This window comes from Durio zibethinus, chromosome 20 (assembly GCF_047325235.1).
Source record: "Durio zibethinus cultivar Kanyao isolate XHJ-2024 chromosome 20, ASM4732523v1, whole genome shotgun sequence".
NCBI classification, from domain to species: Eukaryota; Viridiplantae; Streptophyta; class Magnoliopsida; order Malvales; family Malvaceae; genus Durio; species Durio zibethinus.
Window position 1 is genome coordinate 10,581,229 of NC_143181.1, and position 18,703 is coordinate 10,599,931.

The window sequence follows — 18,703 nt, forward strand, 5'->3', positions numbered from 1 at the left end:
ATTGTTACCAATTGTTAGCAATTTTATTCAACAACTTTCATAGAATAAACATAATTCAAGCATATGAAAGATTTATTCAATACATGCATAAATGATAGTAATAATCCTTCATAAGCTGTCCTATCCAAACAAGAATTGAAAGCTCATATGTATATAATAAATCATGAGTACTAATGAGCAATGAGGTTCAATTATCATCATGTCATAACAAAGATTATATAAGCATGATTCTCCAAACATGATGAGCACATATGCTATAGCAAATAAATAATGAAAGCATGATTAATCCAAATTATTTCAATGCTTAGCAATCTAATTAATCTAAGCATATGCAAGTAATCAAACATATATTTATTTCAAACAAAATCACACAAGCATATGCAAGAACATTTCAAAACATGTATAACAATATACCCAAAAAAATGTAAACCTTTAGACACAATATGGTACATGCTATCTCAATAGACTCAATCAATGAACATGTTTAAAGAAATCAATCTATTTAACTCATATCCATGTCCAAAGATTCAAATGAATATTCATGCAATTAAAACTATTAATCAAAGTAATCAAGAACTAGGCATGAATATTAGTGAAGGTGAATTAATCAATCCAAGCCTTAAAAAAAATTAGAACAATATCTACCAAGTGGCTTGGTGATTAATTTGTGCAATGTGTTCATATATTCAACCACAAAATCATATATTTGCACATATTAAAGCAAGCATGTATATGTATTCAAACTATACATCATATCATAAAGTTGATACATTTACCTCAATCCATATCAAGCTTTGTTGTTGTGCTCATTTGGCTTTGAATTCTCCAATCCACATCATTTGAGCTAAGTCTTTGATGTACTTGAGCTTGATAGATAAAGATGACATGCTTTGCTTTCTATACTTGAAATTCTAAAAATGTAGGCTCTTTATGCTCATTTCAAATTCTCTTAGCATAGACTTAAAAAAATTTCTTGACAAAAGATTTTCATTAGAAGCATCAAAAAAATCAATTGATCAAAATTATACCAATTGTTAGAAAACAATTCCATATTCTAAATCATTATAGGCAAAAGAAAATTTATTCACTAAGCACAAGTTGTCAATTGCAAGGGAGATATATACTTAAGCTAGAAGTCATATATCAAGTTAAGAATCAAATATCACAATATTGGCACTAAAGCTAAAGTTCTCATATAATGTGCAAAATATGAATCTTTTCTAGATCATTTAAAAATATTGAACACAAAGAAGACATATTCAATAAATCACCGATGAATATGCCAAAATAAATTTTAGGCCATATCAAAACTAAAAACTCAAGGAAGACATATTTATCATCAAAAACATATTCAAGAAATTTTTTAGCACAAAAGCATAAATATATCTATACAAATTATAGGCCATAATCAACAATGACTTAAGCTAAAAATAAGTATCATAAGACATTCAGTTACTTAAGTCATGTTGCAACCATGTCAAGTAAAAAAAAATCACGTTTATCATATATGCACACACTTGACAAGAATAATAGATGAACCAATAACACATATCATTTACAAGCAAGTAGTTCATCATATTCAAAATCACAAATCAAAAGGTTGACAATTCAAGCATTTTAAACCACAAACATTAAGGTCAAATTGAATTAATGATCATACAAGCATATATCTTGACCAAGACTAGAGATGAATCAAGAATCAATATATTCCATTTAAGCACATAATGTTCATCAATTCATCAACATAAGAGAAGAAATACATCTTGAATTAATAAGGATAAATAATTAAAGCATATTTCAAGACTATTTCATAAGAAATCACGAGATGAACAATCAAACATCAATAATATATATGATTTAAGCACAAGATGTTCATCAATTCACAAATCAAGAGTTATAACAACTTAGAATATAGCAATCAAGTTTTTTAAAAAAATATTTCACACTATCCAAGCATTAAAAATAAATTGAGTAATTTTAATCAACATGGTCATATAGGCATATTCAACAATCACAAATCAATATATATAAAAATCACAAAATTATTTTCATTATGCCAAAATCATTTAAGCAAATAGTAATTTAACACCACAATCAATTTCAACAAGTATCTCAAGCATACTTAAGAGCAAAATAAATGCATGTTCAATTCAAGCTCACATTTTCTCAAGTAAAATTAGTATATTTAATATATATCAATAAGCTATATACCAATATCCATTAAGCATTCTATGTCTAACAAGAATAGGCAACCAAATTTTGCGTAATCAATCAAGCATTTAAATTTCATCAAGAATAGGTAACCAAATTCAAATTCTTTTCAAATAAAAGTTTAGAGGTTACCCATCTCTATTGTGTGTCTAGAGTATTCAATCTTCAATCTCACATTGTAGCTCCTTGCACTAGCATACTTACGAGAGATAATCTCATTTGATTTTTGATACCCAAATTGATTTGGTTCCTTTAGAGTTAGTGACCAAGTCTCTTGTTCCTTTAGGAACCTATACTTGCCTAATTTTAAATGAAACTTTTCTTCTAATAGGACAAGTATGTATAGTATGACCATAAAAATTATAAAAATTGTATTTAATTATTTTAGCACTAAATGAATTCTTTAAAAGATTTTATTTTTCATTCATCAAATCATCAAATTTCTTTTTCAAATCAAAATTTTCTTTTTCTAAGAATTCATTTCTACTTTGAGAGGTTTCAAAATCTGTTTTCAATTTTTCATTTTTTTTTTCAAAACATTTTTTGCATTCATTAAAAACTCATTCTCTACATTCAACTTTGAAATCACTTTCTTATATTTCCTCTTCATTGATTCACATTCAACATATAGCTCATTATAAGTATCTTGCAATTCATCAAAAGCATATGAATTTGAATCAATAGAATTAGATGATACCTTTGAATCTTCAAGAGCCATGAGACATGATGTATTTCGGTTGGATTGTTGTCTTTTATGTATTTCCTCCAACTTCTCCCATATCTCATTTAAGGTTGGATACTTTGATACCAAGTTGAATTTGTGAGAGTCAAGAGCTCCATATAGTAAGCACTTGGCCTTGGCATCATCCATCACTTGCCTCATGTAGTTTGCATCATTTGAAAAAGTTCCAAGCCCTTTTTCAATCACATTCCAAGCTCTAAAATCTTAGGCCATAATGCACATCTTCATCCTTCATTTCCATTCACAAAATTTAAATTTATCAATCATAGGAGCTTTGAGGACTTTCTCACCATCTTGGAACCAAAATTGAGCCATAGGATCTTTTTTCAAGGTGGTTAAACCTACAAAAATGAAACCAAAGCTCTGATACCAATTGTTACCTTTATAGGTTAGATGGTGATCCAAGAGGGTGGTGAATTGGATCTCTCCAAATTCTTCCCAAATAATGATTTCAATATAGTTGAATGGAAATTAAGACAATAAGCCCTTTTGATGAAAATATAATGAAAACAATAACAATTAATGACCTTAAAATCAAATATGAACAATAATAAATTATAAGGAGATAGGGATAAAGAAATCAAACACAATGATTTATAAAGGTTCGATCCTTCTCTACAAGGCACCTATATCCTCTTTATTGGTTGTTCACACCAAGGCTCTAATCCACTATGTGTTGAAGATTACAAAAAAACTTCTCAAAGCTTTATAAACTCAACACTACACACTCTTAAGGGTTATCCTCCCCCTTAAGCTTATAAGCACATAATACAAATTTTTTGAAGTGTTTTACAAACTCTAAGAACCTCTAAAAGGTTGGGTGTTTGCTAATTTGAAGTATACAATGGTATAGACAAGAAAATGATGAATGAACGACAAAAATAATTTGGATACAATAAATGCAAAGATATAGACTTTGAAGCTCTAAAAACTTTTGATTATTTAAGAGAATGAAAATATTACTTGTTGGCTTTTGCTCTCTTGATTCATCAATCTTCTTGGTGTGTTGGAGTGTCCAATTTATAGAGAAATTGAAGAAGTAGCCATTGAAAGTGTTTAGGAAGTGAAAGCAGCCATTGAATCCTTGAAAAAATAGCCCGTTGGAGTGATTTTGGCCTTCAGGGGATCGATCCCCTCCCTTAGGGGATCGATTGGTTCATGTTTTGAACCAATTTCCCTTTGAAAATAGCCTAACCGATCGATCCCTTTAGTAGGGGATAGATCTTTTTTCTGGATTTTCGATCCTGGGAGCATTCTGTTTGAAAACCAATCGATCTCTTCTAGAGGGGATCAATCCTGTCCATGCTAGGAGGTAGTTTCGTATTTTGTACTTTACTTATTAATTTGATCATAACTTGAGTTATACAAATCCAAATCATAAAGTGCTTGAAGATTTAGAAACTAAACTTAGAGGGCTTTCTATCCATATAAAGTTCATCACCGAATTCATTTTATACGAATTATAGTGAAGTTTTAAATTTACGCCTTGTGCAGTTTTTTTTATAACTACAGAGTGTCTAGTAAAAATTCAAAATCTTTTTTTAGAAAATTTGGATTTTGATTTTGTTTAATCCATTAGAAAGTAGACTCAAAGAGCTTTCTAACCATATAAAATTTAAATATTAAGACTTTATGAATTAATACAGAAAAATAAAAAAAGTTCGATGTTGGAAAATTTTATTCTTGTAAAATAGCTTTCTTAAGTTAATTTATTTCTCAAAACCAAGATTATCAAAATTGTATTAAGTCCAAAATGAATAAGTTCACTTTAAAAACAACAATTGGACTTTCATTTAAGCTCAAATAAATAATCTTTAAAGATAGATTTGATTTGAGAAATATGAAAACAAAGAAAGGTTTGTTTAACCTTTGAAAATCATATTATTTATTTAGTACCAAAATATAAAACTTAAGAACATGTACTAAATAAATCATTTTTCAAAATCTTGATCAAGTTTATTTAGCTTTAATATTTTATCATTTCAAAATAAAGATCAATTCAAGGCTAACAGCCTAAGTCCCTAACACTTCACACTTTTGCTTATCTATGTTGTCATTTATTACTTATTGCTTCTTTACAAATAAGAGGAAGGCTCTCTTATTTATACTTGAGCCCCCTTGGTACTTGTGGTTACAATGAATCCTAATATATGGCCACTATAGGCCTTCTAAACAGTTCTAGGGTACCCGGGCTCTAATAAGGTTAGTTAAGGCCTTTCTAAAGATTTGTAGATTTCAGGCTCCCTTTCGAGCCCTTGGGTATGGAAGAGTTCGGGCACTGCTATTGAGTGCCTACAACAAGTGAGTTCCAGGGCCTTCTTCATCTAGGCACCAATCTGTCTGCAACTAGGATTTTTAGAAACTTCTTCATGTGGGCGCTATGGCGCCTGTCACTGTGCTCGTGCCTAGCCTTTTTGGAACCTTCGGTGCCCTTGCACTTGACCTACCTCCAAGCATCTCTAGATTTTCTATACCCACGTACCTAGTTTCTCTCTAGGCAGTTCTAGGCCTTTTTGTGCCTAACTACCCGCGCCACATCTTGGGGCTTTCTAGAACCCTTAAACGAGTAGTCTTCATCCCTAACACCGTGCAACTCACCTCGAGTGTATTCCTACATTTCAATCTTGGTGTTGTCCCTCACACTAGGGTAAAGTATGTGTCTTTAGGGCCTTAGTGTTAATCCTTCTTGGTTTATTGCCCTTACCATCTAAAGCAAGTCTTGTTACATGACCCACTTGGTCTCGGACCTACGCAGTCCATGACATATGCAACATTATAGTAAAAATGGATCAAAACTAATTTAAAATTTTAAAAACATGTTTCACCATTTTTTTTATTTTAAAATTCATGTAAATAACAAGAAAAAATCACTAAAAGTCTACTAATTCAACATTTTTATTCATTGAAAATTTAATCAAACACATAAAAAACTTAATGAATAAACCAAAAACACATCCAAATAAGCATAACAATAAGTAACCTTTAGCCATTTTTTAAAGGGGGAGGTTGGCCAGGCATTGAGAAAACTTGGCCAAATGTTTCATTATCATTTCCAACATTATGCAGTCTTATTTAGCTTAGAACAACATGTTTAGCACTCAATGGAAACTATAATATAGAGATATTTTTATCATAAAAGGACTTTTATCAAAATATAGTAAACCATTAAAGGAAGAAACTATAAAAACATAAACATGAGCCGAACACCATATGCAAACTTATTAAAACAAAATAACAATCATGCATGTAACACATAGTATAGCATTAAACACTTTAACAAACATTATTTGAAATAAGATAAACAAGAAAAACAAACCAAGGAAGGTTCAGCCATGGGAAGAATAGAGGTTGGTCAAACCTCTTATGGACATTTAAATGGTGGATTTGTTTAATTTTGCTTGATCTCGTTTTGTTTTAAACACAACTATTATTTTAGTTGGATGAAACCTTGATTCAAGCTTTGATTTAAAGATGACAAACTATAGATTTTCTCAAGAAAACAAAAAAAAAATAATAATGAAAAGATAATATAAAATAAGATGAAAATACAATGAAATGTGATGAAATACAAGAAAGAAACTAGTGAAGATTATACCTCCAAACAAGCTTCCAAATTCTTTTTTCTTTTTTTCTTTTTTGATTTTTCTCCTTTCCCACGCCAATCCCAATAGCCTTATCCTCCCTTCCAGCCCTAAAATATGAATAAATATCTCATGCAAAAATCATGCAAGCCCTTAGATGCCTTTTTTCATGTATTGACCATCTTTTCTCCCTTGTTTATTCTTGCAAGAAACCACATTTCACCATTAGATTTAGCCCATTAAGATCATTTCACAATTTAGAATGTTCATGATCAAAGGTTAATTTTAATGCTGCTGAGACCATGAGAAAAGACTATTTTACCTCAAATTAGAAAGTTTTTACCTTTTATACACTTTTCTTAGAGAACCATGATCCCTTTTTTATTTTTGTGATTATAAAGCACCAAAAATCTTAAAATAATATAAAATTATGATTTAAAAGTTTTCGTGAAAAACCAATCGTACAAAGGTTAAATTATGAAATTGCCCTTTAAAGGCATTATAGTACTTTCATACCTTTCGAGTTGCAATCAAGGCTTTTAATGTACCAAAAATCATAAAATAATGTAAAACTATAATTTAGAACACTTTGCAAAAAACTAACATTGGAAAGGTCAAATTACGAAAATATCTTTAAAGGTATTTTAGTAATTTCACACTTTCTGATGTGCAATTAAGGCTTTTAATATACAAAAAATCATGAAATAATATAAAACCATTATCTAGAGTGTTTCGCATAAAACCCACCACGAGAATATTAAATTACAAAAATACATCTAAAGATATTTTCCTAATTTCTTACTTCCCGATGTGCGATCAAAGTTTTTGATGCATCAAAAATTATAAAATAATATTTAAATATGATTTGAAAGTTTTCATGAAAATTCAATTTTGAGAAGATTAAATTACAAAAATACCCCTAAAAGGTATTTCAGTAATTTTATCCTTCACAAAGTGTAATTAAAGTTTTTAATATTTCAAAATCATAACTATCATTCTCAAGGCTGATTAATCTCATTTGGTTATGAATTTTGAAACACTGACTTGAGTTCAATTCGATTTAACTGATTTTGATCAACTTTAACCAAGTTTGACCTTAAGGTTTTTAGATCAAATTGATCCCAAATTTAATTTTAAAAACTTATTAAAATTAATATATATATATATATATATATATATATTGGATTTGAATCGGATCAAATTTTAAGAACCTTACAACTGACCGAATTCTTCCCTCGAACAAAATTCAGTGTCTACAAATACTCTTCAAGATATCTCTAATGTTCCTCCCTCCAACCCCACTATTATCTTTGGAGCTCCAAATCCCAGTCAAAATCCAACATACCAATAAATTTCCCCTTTACCAGGGCTAATTTTAATAAAGGTGCTTGTTGCAGCTCCACAAAAACAACAAAGAAAAATTCTGCCTTTAAACCCGAGACAGTACCCAGACCAAATTCCGCATTGAGCTCCTCTTCTTCACCGTTTCAAACCTATCCCATCCCACCCACTACCCTCCCCTCTTCTTACCCCATCAATGAGTACTGCCGAGCTACCTGATCCTCACCCTATGATCATAGTACCCCAACACCAACCCCACCAAATAATACCACCCCAAGTCAACATGAGATAGCTGTCCAAATTGATGATCACTCGACTGATTCTGAACAAATGAAGATTGAGCATTGTGGTGCCCCTACATTAAATGGCAACGTTGAATGTGTTTCAGCTGAAGGTCTTATCTGCCAAGAAGACCAAGCCATGGGTGAAGCCCATGGGCTTAGTGTTTAAATCCTTTCCCACTAAAAACATCTTTATGAAATCCTATATTGGAAAGTTAGGAGCTGGAGGTGCTAAGTTTCTTGTAACTATTAAAGATCTAATAACAACACAGACCTACCATCATAGATATCATGGAAACTCGAGTTCAGAACTCAAAAGCAGTAAAGATCATCAGTCGCATTGGCTTACCAAAATGGAAAATCGTCGAAGGCCTTGGTTTTTTGGGGGGGTTATGGTTACTTTGGAATGACTAAGAAGTGGATATATGTAACAGTGGAGGATACTTTCTTCCAAGCGATTACCATCTCCATTAATCACAACAATAAAAACTGGATATTATTTAAAGTATCCTGCAGTCTTGCAAATGTTATGAGAGAGGAACTATGGGCATATATGAGAAATCAAGCTCAAAGGCAAGACAACCCATGGGTGATTGGAGGGGACTTCAACGAAATTGCATACAGAAGATCTTGGAACCTACTTCACCCCATTATTTGTTTGAGCTTGAGAAAAAACTCCAAGCTGAGTATTCTGAAATACAAAATAAAGAGGAAATGCTATGGTTCCATAAATCAAGTGCAAAATGGATTCAATCTGGAGATAGGAACACGGGTATTTCCACACCCTAGCACTCATCTGAAGGAGTAAGAGCAAGGAAGTAATGGTGAATGGATCGTTGATAAAGAGAAACTCAAACAACAAGCAGTTTTGCATTTTAAATCCCTCGTATTGAGCCTGGGAGAGAATATGAAAAACCCAATTTAGCCACAACATTTCCTTTGTTGGAACAAACTGATATCGAAGAAATTCACAGGCCCGTGAGAGACGAGGAAATCAGGAAGCACTGTTCAAGAACGGTCCTATACAGCCCGAGGCCCGGATGGATTTCAAGCCTGTTTCTTTCAGAAAAATTGGAATGTAGTTGGGCATGACATCACGGGATGCTTTCAGGAAAGAAGGAATTCCCCAAGGCCTTAACGAAACACTGATTACCTTAATTCCCAAGATCCTGAATCAATTTTTTATCAACCAGCTCCACCCCATGAGCCTTTGCAATGTGGTCTACAAAGTGATTTCAAAAGTCCTGGTGAATAGAAATTGTGAAGTCCTTCCCACTCTTATTTCCCCTAACCATAGCAGCATTGTACCTGGAAGACAAAGTGTAGATAATATTCATTCTCGTAAAAAGAAGAAAGGGAAAGTGGGAGCAGTGGCTTGGAAAATCGATCTTGAAAAAGCTTATGACAAAATGAGTTGGAGCTTTATTAAGGATATCCTATTTGAGATTGGGTTCAACAACTCTCTCACCTTTCTTATTATGAGTTGCATAATTACTGCTTCCCTTGAAGTCTTATGGAAGGGAGAAAAATCGGAGCAATTCTTACCATCTATAGGACTAAGACAGGGGATCCCCTTTCACCTTATCTTTTTGTCCTTGGCATGGAGAAATTATCTCATCTGATCCAAGAGAAGATAAGAACGGAAAAAATGAAAACCAATTAAACATTTTTTTTTTTTTGCTGTATGACTTGGTTCTTTTTTGCCATGCTACTTTAGACAAAGTCGAGATTGTCAAAGAAACATTAGAATAATTTAGCTTTTGGTCTGGACAAACAGTCAACTTCACTTAATCCAAGATCTTCATATCAAAAAACAACCGGGAGACACTAGCTAGAGAGTTTTGGCAGACTCAGCAATATCCAAAGGACATTGAACCTCGGTAAATATCTTGGGGTATCTAAACTCCATGAAAGAGTAAATAAAAAAACTTATTGGCACCTGATGGAAAAAGTCCAAACTAGACTTGCAGGTAGGAAGATTGATAAACTCCCATTGGCGAGTAGATCTATTCTCGCCCAATCTACCTGTGCCGCATTCAATTTTTTTTTTAGCTCAATTGATCACAGGTTTGTCATCCTCCATAAAAAATTTTAAATTTAATATTTATTAAAATTATTTTTAATATATAATTTATAATGATTTATTTTAAATAATTAAATATAATATATTTTATATTGAACTGAGACTAAATAATTTATTTACCGTCGATCAAATTATACCGTACAGAAAGTGTCTCTTACGGTACGTGATCATACCGACAAACTCAACATTAATTTCTTATGGGGAAGCTCCACAGACAAAAAACGACTCCACCTTACTAAATGGGAAACGGTTTGCAAACCAAAAGAAAGCGAGGGCCATGGGTTGAAGATATCCAAAGATGTCAACCTCACTTTCCTTGCGAAAATGGGCTGGCGACTTCTGACACAGGAAAATAGCCTATGAAACAAGTTCTGACGAACATATATCTTAATAATAGAGGACTTTGGTCAGCCCAGAAAACTGGCACCATTTCTAACACATGGAAAAGCATGTTGAACGGAAAATGGCTACTTGAAAGAAGGTATAGGTGGAGACTTGGGGATGGGACAAATGTCAGGTTTTGGTTCGATAAATGTTGCAGCAAAGAATCCCCTCTCGTAGATACTATTTCTCCTGCCTTGAATAAAAACATGGAGGAACTGAGAGTCCGCGATTTCACGAATGATAGCGGGTGGGATGAGGAGAAGCTACTAGAATACCTCCTACAAGAAATTGTTAAACTTTATTGTGTGCATTCTAGTCAAGCCGGTAGTTGACATACCCGACAGAAGAATTTGGGGACTTACAACATCAGGCTCTTTCTCAATTAAGTCAGCATACAGAAGCTTATTCAAGGATGCCTCCCACGTATGTATTGACGCTAAACTTATTTGGCTAGTGAAGGTGCAGCCAAAGATACAGCTTTTCCTGTGGCTGGTCTCAAATGATAAAATTTTGAGCAACGTCAATAGAAAAACCAGATATCTTACTAAGGATATTAGCTGCATGGCCTGTGGGGACCCCTTTGAATCAACGCTCCACATATTAAGAGATTGTCCAAGAGCCAAAGTCATATGGACAACCCTTATTATTCATGAAAAGCAAATCAATTTCTGGTCGGGTAATCTAAAAGAACGGATCCACGTCAATTTGACTGACTACAAATCCATCATGATTGGTGACTGGAATTGGGTAAAGTCTCTTTGCTAATACACTGGCTTATTTGGAACTGGAGAAATAATGCTAAGAAAATTGTTCCTCCAACGGCGTCTGGTATGAAAATGCAACTGAAGATGGTTCTATACCTGTTGATGCAACTGTAATCAGGAAACGAATTGTTTCTCTGCAACATTCGTCCATTACTATACCAACCAGACATTGGTTATGCCTTTTGATAACCCCTCTTAGAACAAGCATGCTCCAACTCTATCATTCGTCCATTTAAAAAAGAATTCTTAGATAAAAGTACATCAGTTTGAATAAAATCCAATCATTAATCTAAAGAACCATAGACATCCTAGGAAGCTAGACGAAAAATCAGTGTCATTAACCTTCGATTTCATTATGACAAAATGTTGCTAACTACAAAAGGAGATTGATTTTCAGTTTGTATCACATGTTAGGTCTTTCACTACAAAGGCTTCAGCTATATTGAAGTTCAGGTTGCTTCTCATGGTTCTGCTTCTTCCGATCCCACCACCCTTTCTCATCATTGCAGCAAACTCCTCATAATCTATTCGCCCATCCTGCAATTTTATATAATCATAAGAAAAGTTGGGAATAAGAAATTATAATGATTTTTATTCTGATAGATTTTAGTATATTTATTTTGTACAAAAGAAACCGCAGCCTGGAGATAAGAGAAAAGGTTATAATTGCTGAGATTTGAATTCTAAATCTACTGAATGCTGCTTTTTAAGAGTGAATGCATAAACTAACCGAGCTAAGCTCCGGGTTTGATTTTAGTATATTTTGATATGACCATATCATGCACTTTCAGACAGATGTTAAATGATTCAAAGATATTGACCTTTTATAGCTAGCAGCACTATAATAACACACACACACACACACAGTTATTAAAACTGCAGCCCAAAAATAACTGTCATAAGCTCTGTAATCTCATAGCAGGTCACTCTGTTTTCTTTGGATAAATGGAGTATCACATTATCACTTATCTAAATTAAAAATGCTTGAGGACGTTCTCAGAGCTAAGGACTGAAGAAAAACCCACATGTCACATTTGTTGGAGGCAAGAATATAAAATATGTAACCACATGGGTGTTGGTAGAGTGCCGGACTCTTAGTCAAGTACCCAAATAAATAAATAAATAAATCTCCCTAACTGCAACAACCGAGGCTAACATATGCAATCTTTTTCTTCAGTTTTTCAATTTGCCACTATATTAAACTATTAATGTTCAGCAAAATATAAAGAACACAGTATAGGGAACAGAAAGCAAATAAGAGACAGAGAAATGAAGGGGCTACAGGCTACAGCAACCACTAAGACTGTATTTCATAGGGAAAAGGATGAGGAAGGAAAAAACAGGTAATTTAATTTCCTTCCATGTGTTTGCTAGTCCTATCCTTCACACCTATTAGGCAACTAGATTTATTCTACTCACTTCTTTCTCCAATATACAAATCACATTACAAGTTCCTCTCCATGATAAAATTCATACAGCTGAAATGAATCAATAGTGAAGATATGATCATGATGACGATACCTGAAAACTATGGCAATATAACTTCACAATGCAGAATGTGAAAAGTAACTTCAGAATTTGAAGGTCCAATCTACCAGGGATACTTACGTTATCTTGGTCGATTTCTTTAATCATCTCATCCAGATGAACATCACCTAGACCGAACTCTTTGCAAGCTTGTTGAAGTTCATCTATGGTGATATAACCATTACCATCTTTGTCAAAAAAGGAGAAAGCAGCAACTAAATTTTCCTCTCTCTATCCTATTTATGTGCAATGTAGCAGCAAGGAATTCACCATAGTCAATTGTTCCACTGTTGTCGATATCGGCCTGCCAAATTTCCCAAGGCAATATTTATAACTGTCATCAGTCACTCAATCATGTTATAACATAGGAGAATCTGATGCTTGAGTAAAAAAGAAAACATTAAAGTAACATTAATTTTCAGTAACTCAAAAAAGTATATTTACAGCTTCCATTAGAGACTTGATATCTGTTCCATTAATTCAGAGCCCACTTTATTTAAACCATCTTTGAGTTCCTGGAATGTTATCGTCCCACTGTTGTCTGTGTCAATCATTTTGAACACCTCTTTCAGGCCACCAATTTCTTCCTCAGAGAGTCTTTCTGCTATGACCTGCAACAGAATTTATTTTCCATCGTAAAAAATGAATGTGAAACATATATAAATGTTAGAAGGAAATGGTATTTTTCACATGCACATAAAAATCAACAAAATATATTTAATTCTTCTAACTGCTTGTATTTCATGCATGACTTTTGCCAGACAAAACAAAGACGATAACTCATTGTTGCATTCTACCATACAGCTGACTAGAGTTAAAGAATCATTCTACGAATATGAATCGTTGAACTTTGAGAAATAAGCTACTTTTCTACAATCATGGGTTATAGCATAACTAACTAACTGAAAAGGAAAATAAATTTTGAGTAAAATAGAATTACAATAGTTTTGCCTTCTTTCCTCTTTCCTCTCTCTAGTAACAATCCCCGCCCCTTGCACGTCTCACGAAGCTATTTGATGGTGAATTTACTTCTTGGGGAGAAAGGATGGTTTGTGGTAGTATTTTATCATAAGCCCTAGATAAAGTTAATATGCATCAACATTAAGAAGATTGTTAAATTTTTGGAAGTTTAAGATATTACGATCCTGACTTCTACAGCAACCAACTTCAGCCGAAAGAGCTTTTCACTACAGAGGCTATAGTTGAGTGACTAACAACAATTATAACATCATGGACAATGTAACTCTCCACCAAAAACCGTTAAATTCCAGACCCAGCCTCCACCCAACTAATTACCAGCTAGCCAACACCAAAGGTTCGTTTTACAGGACAAACAAAAACGATGAATGGATGTTTTGCTCTACCATGCAGATGATTACAGTCCCAGAATCATTGTAACAATAAAAATATGAATGGGTGAACTAGTACTCATTTGATAACATACTTCTTTTATACCACCATTAGATTTGCTTCTTTCTTAACCCCAGCACTCCCTTCATGATGAATTTTCTTCTTGGGGTGAAAGGCCCTTATTATTATTATTATTATTTTGTTCTTTTTCTTCCCCTTGTTTGGCTGTTTGTTTGAAGTATGATTTATCAGAAGAACCTCAGCCAAAATATAATATAAATCAAGCTCAAGAAGATTGATTGACTTTGGAAGTTTGAGATTTTACCACCACACTTCAACTGCAATTAATTGCAGTAGAAAGAGAAGTCCGCCATAGGGGCGATCATTTAGTATGACAGCTTCCTAATGATACTTAAATATTATGGAAAACATAAATGCCTCCACCTAAAAACCTGTCAAAGCCCAGACCCCTGCCTCCATCTAACTAAGCAGCATTTAGGCAAAACCTGGGGTTTGATTCAAGGCAAACATTTTGGGTAAAACATGCCACAGATTCAAAACATCAAAAGTTAAGTGAAAGGGAAAAGCTTGTATATGTATAAAAATTGGTAAGGCCTTGTGAGCGAATATTAAAATAAACAATAGTTGGGTACCATATCAAATATAAATGCCAAACTATTTCTATGCAGAATGAATTAGATCACAGCACCACACCATGCTAACAAAAACTGCAAGTTATATCTTCAATGTTCTGGTTTAAAAGGAAGCCAAAATAAAAGCTTCAAGAATCTTGGCAGACCTAGTTATACTTCCTCTCCTACTGTTTACTTATTATGCCAAAATCTGTACTTCAGACTTTAAGTATGTTTTCAAAAGACCATTTCCATAGTTTACAGTGTGAGAACAAAAATAACACTAATACTCGTATGCTAAGATCTGTATCATCTTATTACACACTCAATTTTAGCAGACTCTTATGTTTATTTCTACAAAATCAGAATGACCATTTTATGCCAGATATCATTCATTTCATAAACAGTTAATCAGAAGCTTTTGATCATTTTATTCTCCTGGTGCCCAAGACAGGCTTCATTCTAATTTCAGATATCCTAAGTCACTTTCTAAAAGTCACAACATGAATTCAGCATTAAAAATCCTTCAGCAAGAAGATGCAATTTTAAATTCAGTATAGCAGATAACTAACTTCACAATCAGATTTCCACGGAAATTTTTCCTATTAAGTATAGATCATTTGGAAGATAAAACAGGAAAACCACATACACGCAAAGCCATCTTTTTAAGTTTGTTCATTGCTAAGAACTGCTTCAGGCATGATAAAACAGCAGAATCCAGAGGTTTGTCTGGGGCAACTTTATCATCAACAATCCATGAGTGACCTGATGCATAAATCAACCAACTGTTGGGACTTACACATAAACAATAAAGGTAAGACATTGTCATTCCCGAGCTATTGCAAAGAAATAAAAATATAGATGACATATAATATTCAAATGACTTACATAGGACTTCATGGGCAGAAATTCTTTGCCTTGGGTGCTTCTCAAGCATCTTTCGCATCAGATCTTTTGCGCTTTCAGAGATACTAGGCCATGGCTCAGATACAAAATCAATTTTTCCATGTACAATCTGTCAGAATATTCCTGATTCAGTTTTTATGAGTAGAGAAGAAAAGTACACCCTACGAGATGAGACCATAAGAATGGCACCAACTATTGCAGGAAGTATGATTATTGAGATAAACACCTGCTCAAAATGGCGGAACGCTATTCAACAAGATGTAAAGGATAACACCAGCACTCCATATATCTACTTCTGGTCCATAATGCTTGCACAAAACCTCTGGTGCAACATAATAGGGACTCCCAACAACATCATAAAACTATTTTCCTGGAAGGGAAAAGAATAGAAAATGTAACCCCCATTTACTATGAGAGGAAAAATTACAGAAAAACAAAAGGAAAGCATTAGCGCATGCAGTAGTGTGAAGTTGTCCATCCTTTGAAGAAGCCTCGGGATTCTTCCAAGCGCAAGAAATTTGAAAATGATATTCATACAAGCAAGCAGAATTCAGTACTTAGGCGCAACCTGATATTATAGTGATGCTGATCTTGGCATTAGTAACAAAGGGAAAGCATTAGCACATGGGATAGTGTGAAGTTTTCCATCCTGTGAAGAAGCCTACGGATTCTTCCAAGCACAAGAAATTTGAAAGTGATTCATACAAGCAAGCAGAATTCAGTACTGAGGCACAACCTGATATTTTAGTGATGCTGATCTTGACATCAGTATGGAGTTTTCCAAGCAATTGGTAGTCATTGAACCATCCCGGCTAATGTTAAAAAAGGTTTTACGTTGTATCCAATTGAATTAGATATTTAGTACATTAATTATGGACAAAAACTAAATAAGAAACCTTCTTAGAAAACTAATGGACTATGTATAACAGAGCATCGTTCAAACCAAACAAACCAGAACAAACAAACCAGAACCAACATTCCACGCAATTTTAAAGAAATGAACTTCCAAAACTACATACAAAATATGAGATATCCTAACATGAACTGATCTAATGAACATGATCAGAAGACCATTCGGTGAATCAATCAACGTGACGAAACATAAATATCCAAAAAAAAAAAAAGAAAAAAAATTAAAAGAAAACCCCAATCATGGAAACAACCAATATCATATACTCAACAATAACCCTTCAACAAGGTATTGAACTTCCAATCAAAGAATCAAGAAAGTCCCCAACTTCGAATCCGAAAATCAATCCAAAGTCAGAAAAAAATCAAAACGCTATTTCTTGGTTTTTCCGTATATACATAAATCATTTAAGCATATAAACAAAACTAACGTATAAACAAAATAAAACCCAAGAACCAACCTGGCTTATAGAAGATAGACAAGCCAAAATCTGTAGCCTTGAGAATGGCATTATCAGCAGGAGAATCAAAAAAGAAATTCTCAGGTTTGAGATCTCTATGCATAACCCCAACAGAATGACAAGCCTCGACAACACCAACAATAGTTTTGATAAGCTTAGCAGCCTGTCTTTCACTATAATGACCCTTAGCCACAATTCTATCAAAAAGTTCCCCACCTGCACAAAGCTCCATAACCAAGTGAACAAACACAGAATCTTCATAAGTTCCCTTGATCTGCACCACGCTTGGGTGCTCAGACAAATGATGCATGATCTGAATCTCTCTCCAAACGTCATCGTAATCTTCACGGCATAAAAGTTTGCGCTTTGGAATTGATTTGCAAGCGTAAAGCGTGCCAGTAGCTTTGTGGGTACATTGATATGTGATGCCAAATTGGCCTTGCCCAAGCTTCTTGCCTAACAAATAATGGTCCCTTAGTCTTAGGGTTTGGTATGGCAAAACTGTGCCTGTGGGCGTTGTTGTTGTTGATGATGATGTGATTTTCTTACTCATTGCCACAAATATCTCAGATGAGATCTCTTTCTCTTTCTCTTTCTCTTCTGGTTTCCCTGTTGTTTGCCAGTTTTTTTCTCTTCTTCAGTGTTCCTGTTTTTTGGGATTTTGTCGTTGTAGTTGTATTGGTGACTCGATGACTTGGTAGTACGTGTGATAACCAAATAATGGAAAGCAAACAAAGCTCAAAACTTTATGGTAGTGAAAGTTTTATATACACTAATAATACCGAAATTTTGATGAGTTGATAATTTAAAATATAATTCAATGATATGATATAAAAATAATATAATTAAAAAATATAAAAATAATATAATTTAAATTTTAAAAAAATATAAATAAATTTAATAAAATCATAAATTTTTATTTTATATTTTTATATCAATATAAATAATAATACGTTATTTTTGTATAAAATATTATATAAATAAAATATTTTATATAATATAATAATACGAATTAACAAATCTAAATAATACCAAAATTTTGATAATGAAGATGGGGTTATTATTTTATTTTTAGCAAATATAATTTGATCACAAAGAAAAAAAAAGGGTAAAAGTCTCCAATATATTAGTAGTATGATTTTGATTAGATATATTTTAAATAAACAAAAATAATAAAAAATAAATAAATTTTATCATTTTAATTAAATAAAATTTTATATTTATTATACAAATAAATCTTCAACCTTTAATTTATGCTTAAATAAAACTTTAACTTTTCATTTATATTCAAATAAACCTTTAATTTTTAATTTTTAATTTTTAATTAAATATCCTTTTAACACAAATCAATCTTTCATTTAAAATAAAAACTTATGTAGATATAAATAAAAAGATTGACCCTTAATATGTTTTACATTTGAATATCCACACAAATTATAATAAAATAATTTTTATATTTAACATATATTTTACACAAATACACATGATAAATATACATAAATTATGAAATCCAATTCCTTTCCTTGCCAAT

General features: G+C 32.8%; 1 pseudogene across 1 annotated transcript; it reads right to left on the minus strand.

Annotated features, from left to right (window-relative positions):
- Window positions 1-11,652: 11,652 nt before the first annotated feature.
- On the minus strand, window positions 11,653-17,908 carry LOC111315776 (calcium-dependent protein kinase 11-like; annotated as a pseudogene). Its single transcript, XR_016330834.1, has 7 exons — window positions 17,173-17,908; window positions 16,029-16,172; window positions 15,785-15,937; window positions 15,546-15,661; window positions 13,359-13,525; window positions 12,996-13,218; window positions 11,653-11,924 (listed from the first exon to the last, which is right to left on the minus strand). The product of XR_016330834.1 is annotated as a calcium-dependent protein kinase 11-like (transcript).
- Window positions 17,909-18,703: the final 795 nt, after the last annotated feature.